General features: G+C 35.9%; 1 non-coding gene across 1 annotated transcript; it reads right to left on the minus strand.

Moving 5' to 3' along the window:
* Nucleotides 1-7569: 7569 nt before the first annotated feature.
* trnar-ucg (transfer RNA arginine (anticodon UCG)) lies at nt 7570-7642 on the minus strand. Its single transcript has one exon. It is a non-coding gene; the product is annotated as a tRNA-Arg (tRNA).
* Nucleotides 7643-8407: the final 765 nt, after the last annotated feature.

An 8407-nucleotide genomic window follows, 5' to 3' on the forward strand; every position in this document is an offset into this window, starting at 1 on the left:
ACTTATTGATCTATAAAACTTCAGCAAAAAATATTATGTGCTTATCCTAGAGCCTACAGATTTGGACAGGGGTTTTCAAAACATTTTGATACCAAGGAACCCCCAGAAGTGAATATAGTTTTGTAAGTGACCCCTACTTAAAATAGAAAGGCAGCTATTTATTTTCATAAATAAAGACTAATTTTTTTACTGTGTGAGAAGTGTAAGGTAACTTGTTTAATTGACCTTCTGTGACATATTTTCACTGCTTAAGTCAAAAGAAAATATAAAAAATATTTTTAGAATTTAATATAAAATTTAATTTATAATAAGATTTTTTTCTACACACAATTAGACCTGATGAAAACCATTTTCACTGTTACACTATTCTTGTCTCATAAAAATGTAATAAATAAAAAAAATTTTCATAGAAAATATATTTTTCCATAGAACTTGGTTTAATTTTTAAAAAGTAAATAACATTTTATATTTTACATAATTTAATAATAATAATAATAAAGGTGTTCGGTTTTAATAATTTTATTTTTATTTTTAATAATCTTAAAAAAATGTATGTTAACTTTTACAGCCATACAAATACACTTTTTTTTCCTTCTCAAATTTTCCGCAGATCCTTTAGCACCCCTTTGTGGCCCCTGGACCCCAATTTGATATGCCTGCATATATAATTCTCTATGGTAAAAATCTTTACCTGATGTTGTTTGTGAGTCAAAAAGATAGAAATTAGCTTATTATAGACTACACTAGTTCATTTCACTACTGTTTAGAACTCATTTCTAGAGCAAACGTACACTACTAAAGAAGAATATTTAGAAAAATTCATCAAATCGAAAAATGAATGGCTGTCTTGACATTTCAGTGACGTAAAAGTAGAGTCATTACACCACTGAGGAAAATGTGATACTGAATATCCTTCACTGAAAAACTAACATAAAGTGTGTCATTGAATATGGGTTCCTTGAGCACAAAGCAAAGGGTGTCATTAGGTGTCATTACCAGTTACAGTCAGTGATTTGTTGCTTTTTCATACCTGGCCTTAGGTCAGCTCTCAAACACTGTGCTGCGGATGCACTTTTGTGAGTGCGCTCCTTTGAAAAGTCATTACATTTGTGAGAAACCAAGATGGGTATGACCCTCTTGGCAAAAAAGAGCTTCTGGAAATTGCCCCATCCATCATAATTACACCTATTGGGCAGCGCTAAGGAAGACAGGGGGGAGCGAGCCCCTTTCCTGACCTGGTACGGATCCGGAGAATGGGAAGACTGAAATTGAACTGAAATCCCTTTGGAGGAAATAGAGGGATTAGGAATGTTTGAAGAAGTCCCTGTTAAGGCGAGAACTAGATTTTACAATCGTTTTGGGACATTTCCCTTTTTCTGGGTATTATCTATCTCCTTAGCATCCATCCGATGTTCTTGATTGATACCCTACCAACTATTTACGGCTTCATTGTCTCCCTCTAAAGCTTCTTTCAAGACAATCTATCCATAATGTGTTAATGGCAGAGGCTATTTTGAAAATTGTTGGTAAATTTAAAATGTTTGCATCTGAAATAGCTGAAATAGTGTCAGCTTTGCAGGAATTAACTTAGTTAAAACACTGTGAATCACAATAGATGCATATTTTTTTAAAGCAGTTGCTCCACACTGGCCTGCAAAGGAAGGAATTCCTTTTTGCACTTGTTTGTTATGTTTAAATTAAGCCATAGAAGCCAGGAAAAGGCGCAGAGGGTCATTAATCAATTAACGTGCAATTCACATTACCCTTCAAAAACACTGTGGTGCAACAAAAAATGCATAATTAGTGAGAAACATATGGCTTCATCATGTATGACTTTGCTTGGCTGAGCTTAGCGTATTCAGTCCCTCCACAGAAAAGAAGTGTATGAAATGTTTAAGCACACTTTTTGGGAAGCCAAACTAATGCAAGACAGCATTTTTCTTTCTGCATTTAGCAGGAGAAAGCAATTTAGGTAATGTGAATAGTTAGTAATTGTATTTCACTTTTGCATTTGACCCAATAGACTTTAAAATTCACTTCATTTGAATCTTGTAATCTTGCTTTTTGGTACAAGGTTGGAAGTGGAAGAAACACTGAAACAATTAATTTAATGTCAGCTACAACATGAGTCAAGTCACTTAAACTTGAGACTTAAGTTCAATAAAAATAGTTTGATTTTCATTATTTGAACTTTATATTGTTCAGTACATCCAAGCTGCAGATGAGTTTGTTTCGTTATCGGAACAGATTTAGAGAAATGTAGCAAGGATCCTCCGCAGTCAATGGGTGCCGTCAGAGTCCAAACAAACAGCTGATAAAAACATGTCATGTGGATTACTTGTGGATTATTGTGATGCTTTTATCAACTGATTGAACTCTCATTCTGACGGCTCTGACACCTGAGTGTTTTCCAAGGTGGTCTATCCTATCAGGCAAAGTTAACTACAGTGTTCCTGTAGTTCAAACAGTAGGGCAATGTACAAGAAACAGCATGTTCCCAGGGAATGCCTGAACTGATAAACTGTATACTTTGAATGCAATGTAAGTCGCTTTGGATAAAAGTGTGTGCCAAATATAAATGTGAATGTAAATATAACGTATATATATAATATATATATAATATATAATGTCAGTTAGGTTATCTGTTAACTGAAACAAAACACCCATCCACATGATATATTCAGAATTATTCCCTTGAATAGAAAGTATCACACAGGCAAATTATGAATCTTTAGCAATTATCTGCTCCTCTGTTTCAGTATACATAGGAAGCAACTGGACTGATACATTTTCTAAAGAATATGTGAATGGTGCTTGCTTACTTTTGCAACATGTTGGAGTTTGGGAGTTTCCAGCAGTGTCAATATATTTTGAAAAATCTGCTTAAAATGTACCCACCCTCAGGCCACCCAAGATGTAAATGAGTTTGTTTCTTCATGGGAACAGATTTGGAGAAATTTAGCATTTCATCACTGTAGCTAATCAGCTCATGGGAAATATGAATAATTAACCATAACTAGTTATAATTAACTATTCATATTTTAGATCCACTGTAGATATTTAGCTGACCACTCAGGGTCAACCGTCTTGTCAATTCTAAGAACGTTAATTTCCTGGTTAAAGGAAATAACTTTCTTACTGTACAATTCTATAAGTTTGTAACGTAAATCTGCATGATTATTGACTCCGGTTATGAGTAAACAATGAACACGTCAAGTGTGATACAAGTAAGGTTTTATTAACTACATAAACACTTAAACTAGTCTAACATACTACATAAACACATTAAGCCGGTCTAACATACACATACACACACACACACACACATACACACACACATACAGTTGGTATAGGAAAGGGTTAAAGTTTAGCACTAAAGAAAGAGACATAAGGAATGACATTTATGGAACCATTTTTGCATATTCAGCAGATCTAAAACCTGAGGGAAAACGTCAGATTCTTAGTTCAACAAACCTTGTAAAAAGGTGTAACTGATACTTAATGCATCAATTAAATCGACTAAGTTTGATACTTGCGTATGTCTGAAAAAGATTCCTGATGCAATCTTAAGGCCCCAAGATCTTGCTGAAGTTGGTTGATGAGAAAGAGCTAGTTTGAGTCAGAATCACTTGATGAATGAAAAGGACTAGGCCGGAGCCTGGCACGAGCTTTGGTATCCTGGAGCGTTTCTCACATCTTCATCTTAGCATCTCCCTGAACCACCGACATGGGCGGGTCACATGGAGTGTGGCCTTTTAAAGCCTGCAGAGATTCACGCCTCTCAAGATGGGTTCGTCCAATGAGGAAGGCTGAAATCCCAAGCGGGAGGTTGGAAATACTGAGGATTTTTATGAGTCTTTGTCTGTAAGCATGGTATTTTGCATATGTAATTCGCTGGAGTGTTGAGGCACAAATTAGTACCGATTCTTAGAACATCAATATGTTGCATAGGTATCAGCATATAATATACACACTTGTTTCGATCATAAGAAGGCGAATTCATAGATACTAGACATGAAATAGTTACTTATATGAATGTGTGGTTTATCGTAAGCACGGATAAAAATAGTCTATAATACAACAGATTAAATACAACACAGCAATAATATACACACTGGCCTGAAGAAAATGGGTGTTCATTCAAAGAAGGTTTTCCTATGAATTAATTAGTAGAACAGTCCATTTCTCGTGTGCATTTGTACCCCTTGTTTCTGGAGAAAGCAGAATGAGAGCTGGCTCGCATTCCACAAGGTTGTAAATGTATCGGGTTACCATGAAACCAGGGTCTTGTTCGGCGTCCTGGGGTGTTACAAAGTATTTGTGAAATCTAGCTAACAAAATATATATTGTGTGTTGGAGTGGTCCAGACGCTACATCACTATAGTTATATCAACTGAAAAATTAAAGCAATACTTCACCAACAAATTAACATTTGTGGCAAATTTACTCACCGTCCGGCCATAGATGAGTTTGTGTCTTCATAGATGAGTTTGTGTCTTCATAGATGAGTTTGTGTCTTCATCTGAACAGATTTGGGGGAATTTAGCATTTCATCACTTGCTCTCCAATGGTTCCTCTGCAGTAAATGGTTGCTGTCAGAATGAGAGTCCAAACAACTGATAAAAACATCACAATAATCTATAAGTAACGTCTTGGCGAAGTAAAAATACATTGTCATCATTAAGACATTTTTAACTTAAAACCCCTTCTCTTTTTTTTTTGTTGCCTAAAATACAAGTCCTTTATCCATGCTTTCTCCAGTAAAAAGTTGCCTCGTCTAAATCAGAAGAGAAATTTGTACAGATTACAAGCACCGTTTGCAAGCAAAAAACAGTTCTAAACAAATATGTTGGTTGATTTTGATGTAAGAGGACAACAAGGGATGGACTTTTTTGGATGGACTTTTTCACTGGAGAAAGGAATATTATGGATAACTGAGTGGAATTAATGGACAGGGGTCGTGTGGTTTACTTGTCGATTATTGTGATATTTTTATCAGCTGTTTGGGCACCCATTCAATGCAGAGGATCCATTGGTGAGCAAGTGATGGAATGCTACATTTCTCCAGATCTGTTCTGTTGAAGAAACTCATCTACATCTTAAATTTTCATTTTTGGACAAACTAGTCATTTAAAGCTATAAACGACAATGATTCTGTGATTGACAGAATCTAGAGTTTTAAAAATGTAGATTTTTGAGACGGACACATAATTGGATCATAAGCTTGTCAAGACATATAGGCCTCAGGAAAAAGCTGACACAAAACAGGAGGAGCGCCAGTCCAGTGTTGCCAAATGACAATCTGCCAGAAAGAGATTGTCTATATTATATTGGGACTATATTATTAATCTATCTGCAGTGATATTAGGTAGTGCATAAAATTAAAGAGTGAATGCAGATTTTATTCAAGCACAGGGAGCTTCGAGAAATACAATACATAAGTGCGAATGTAGGAGTGTGCAAAGATGCAAATTATACAAAATCAGTAGCAGTTTACTTTTTTATGATTTAATATGGAGTGTGTTCATACCAGTTCCACCTTTTCCCATTCCACAATCTAGTTTGAAATACTGCTTTCACACCAACCAAACTTACTGATGACAAACACACTGCTCTGGAAAGCTGTAGTGTGAAGTGCATATTGATTCCAAGTTACCTAGAAACAAGGCCCACCGGTTTCAGGCAACGTGATGGAGCAGCGGCTAAGAGAGCCACACAGCAATCATTCAAATCTATAGCAATCTATTGACTCACAAATGCCGCCTAATCGATATCACCATATGGGAAAAGGCAGAAAACAAGACCACAAAAGAAAATAATCCATTTAAAAATGCACCAAGGAGCACAGTCCGGGATTATGTGCACATGGTTTTAACACCTCATGCCATCTATATCATGAATGCATTAAGACAGACAGATCTAATTATGTGATCTCCTTCTAGTGAGAGTGGTTTTCTCAAGGACTCTGATAATCCTTAGGGAGAAGATGATATTGGAGTGAAAAGCGGTTATTAGTGTTATCACAGTAGATTTTGGAGGTGATTAAAAACTAGAACTGGACATAACATTGTAGGAAGGGCAATGTCGGTAAACTTTCAATTAACATGTGAAATTGCATTGGCCATTTCATGTTCTAGTATTTACTTATCTATGACAACAAATCCAACAGTGGTTGTTGGGTAATCACACCTTCAAAGAGGCTGCGTGTGATTTGATTTAGTTTCCGCGGTGCACTATTGTAACAAATCATTTCCCACAACTGGAAATGTTGCATAGGTTGCAAACCTTGTGTGCTTTGATGCCTAATGGTCCATACTGAGTACTCATTATATCATCCTGACCAGCAAAATGCATTAAAATTCGTAAGAGCACATGAGGGTTTAAACAGCAAGGCCAATTGCTTTTATTAATCCATGCAGGCTGTCAAATCATGGATTACAGTACATGATACCTTTGTTAATGGCTCAGTCATTTGAGGTAAGACATTATGTAATACATTGTATCAGTCTGAGGTGAGAAGATTTCACTTTTTGGCAGCTGCTTTTGTCCGAAGGTTGCTTTAAATTTTTTCATCTTAGTGAACCAACACAACATAGAAAAACTCTTTCTCTATATCGCTCTTATTTAGCCTCATTTACCAGGGAAATGCGTGTGCATCTTTACAAATGTGCTTATTTGGCAATCCTCTGGGTGTGTGGGAGGATATAAGGAAGTTAGTTTAAATTAAATGCAGATTTTTACGGGTAACCGCATTGCAAATTAAACTCTTTTTCATGCATCTACAATTAGGAGTAGGAGTGCATGTATTAGCATTTTCAGGAAATGTTGGTTATGTGTTGAAGGCATGTCAGTGTGATTAAACTCTTAATAGTTTTACTCGCTACAATCAATTCTGGAATTTCTACTAAACTTTATTAGTTTAGTGAGTTTCAACTTGAGTTCACAGGTTTCAAAGTGGTTGTATTACGTATGATGAATTTATCACTGTAAATTGTACTACTTGATTTCCCAGCATGCACTGAATATATTGCAAATTACTGTTTGTTGTTCTATTTTTCACTGTTTTTACTATTTTTGTTTGTTGTCGACCTCAGTTGTTTTTAGTTGGGTCACTCAGTTGGGTCGATCGCGTCAAAAAGCCAGCGATACGCGCGTATCCATATGCACCACTGGAGCTGATGATTTACAGCTGAGTAATCCCAAACCAATGGCGCTGTCTCAAACTATACCTACCTCTTCCGGTTTGTCTGATTTGTCGTTGTGTTTTCTGACTTGTTATAATGTTTTCTGAATTGTTATTTTGTTTTTTAGACTTGCATTTGTGTTTGTAATTTGTTATTTTGTTTTCAGAATTGTGATCTGCTTTGCACTTCTCGGCCACCGTACTAATGGCCTTTACATCTGCTTATTTAGCACTTTTGAGTGATTTGTGAACAAGTAGCCTACTGCTGCAATGCAAGGGATTCATTTAATGCGTTTGATAACCACAGCTTTACTTATATATACTTAACGTGTAACTAACAGGACATCTTTACGGACTGTGTTGCTGCAGATAACTTTACAAAACTGCGACCCCGGCAGGACTCGAACCTGCAATCTTCTGGTCCGAAGTCAGACGCCTTATCCATTAGGCCATGAGGTCTCTGTTAACAGTGAAGAATGGTTAGGAAAGGCCACCTAGCCTTGTTTGCAACACAAACACAAAGATGGCGTTGTCACGTGATACTTAATTCTTTTACCGATAATATACACTTAGTCTGGAAGGATTTATATTGAAATATCAGATGTCAATCAGATACATTTCAGTTACATTTCAGTTTTTTGCAGGATTCAGCTCAAACACGAAGTATTTAGAACTTAAATATAACCTAATCCTTAAACAGCAGTGACATTTATTTCTAATTATTTTTAAGCACGTTTGCACGTTTAATAAAAATATAAATTCATCATTACCTCGTCAATAAAATCATCCGTTCACTCCAAATGATCATACTGTTCTTATCAGTTGTCGAAAGAGTCGGTTCTCAATTCAGTGATGAGTCGGTGACTGGAGAACTGTCCTGGGGTGCGTTTCCCAAAAACAACTATGGTCACAGCAAGTTCCGTCATTACAGAGTTTAATGTAACTTACGATCATAGCTGGCTAATGCCGCTTTTGGGGAAACTCATCCCTGATCGATTTCTGAACTAATCGTTCATCCCATAAAAGGATTAGATGAACTTTGGAGATAGATTTGTTTCGTAATTTCAAATAAATAGATTATGATCCCCAAATAAATGTCAAGAGATTATCAAAAATTTAAAATATTAACATACAGATAAATAGAATGAGATCCACAAATGAAGTTTCACAAACATGAATTAAATTCACAAATACATAAAATGAGATTTGCAAATAAAAAAACAT

Source organism: Sinocyclocheilus grahami, unplaced genomic scaffold (assembly GCF_001515645.1).
Source record: "Sinocyclocheilus grahami isolate Dianchi unplaced genomic scaffold, SAMN03320097.WGS_v1.1 scaffold190.1, whole genome shotgun sequence".
In the NCBI taxonomy this organism is placed as follows: domain Eukaryota; kingdom Metazoa; phylum Chordata; class Actinopteri; order Cypriniformes; family Cyprinidae; genus Sinocyclocheilus; species Sinocyclocheilus grahami.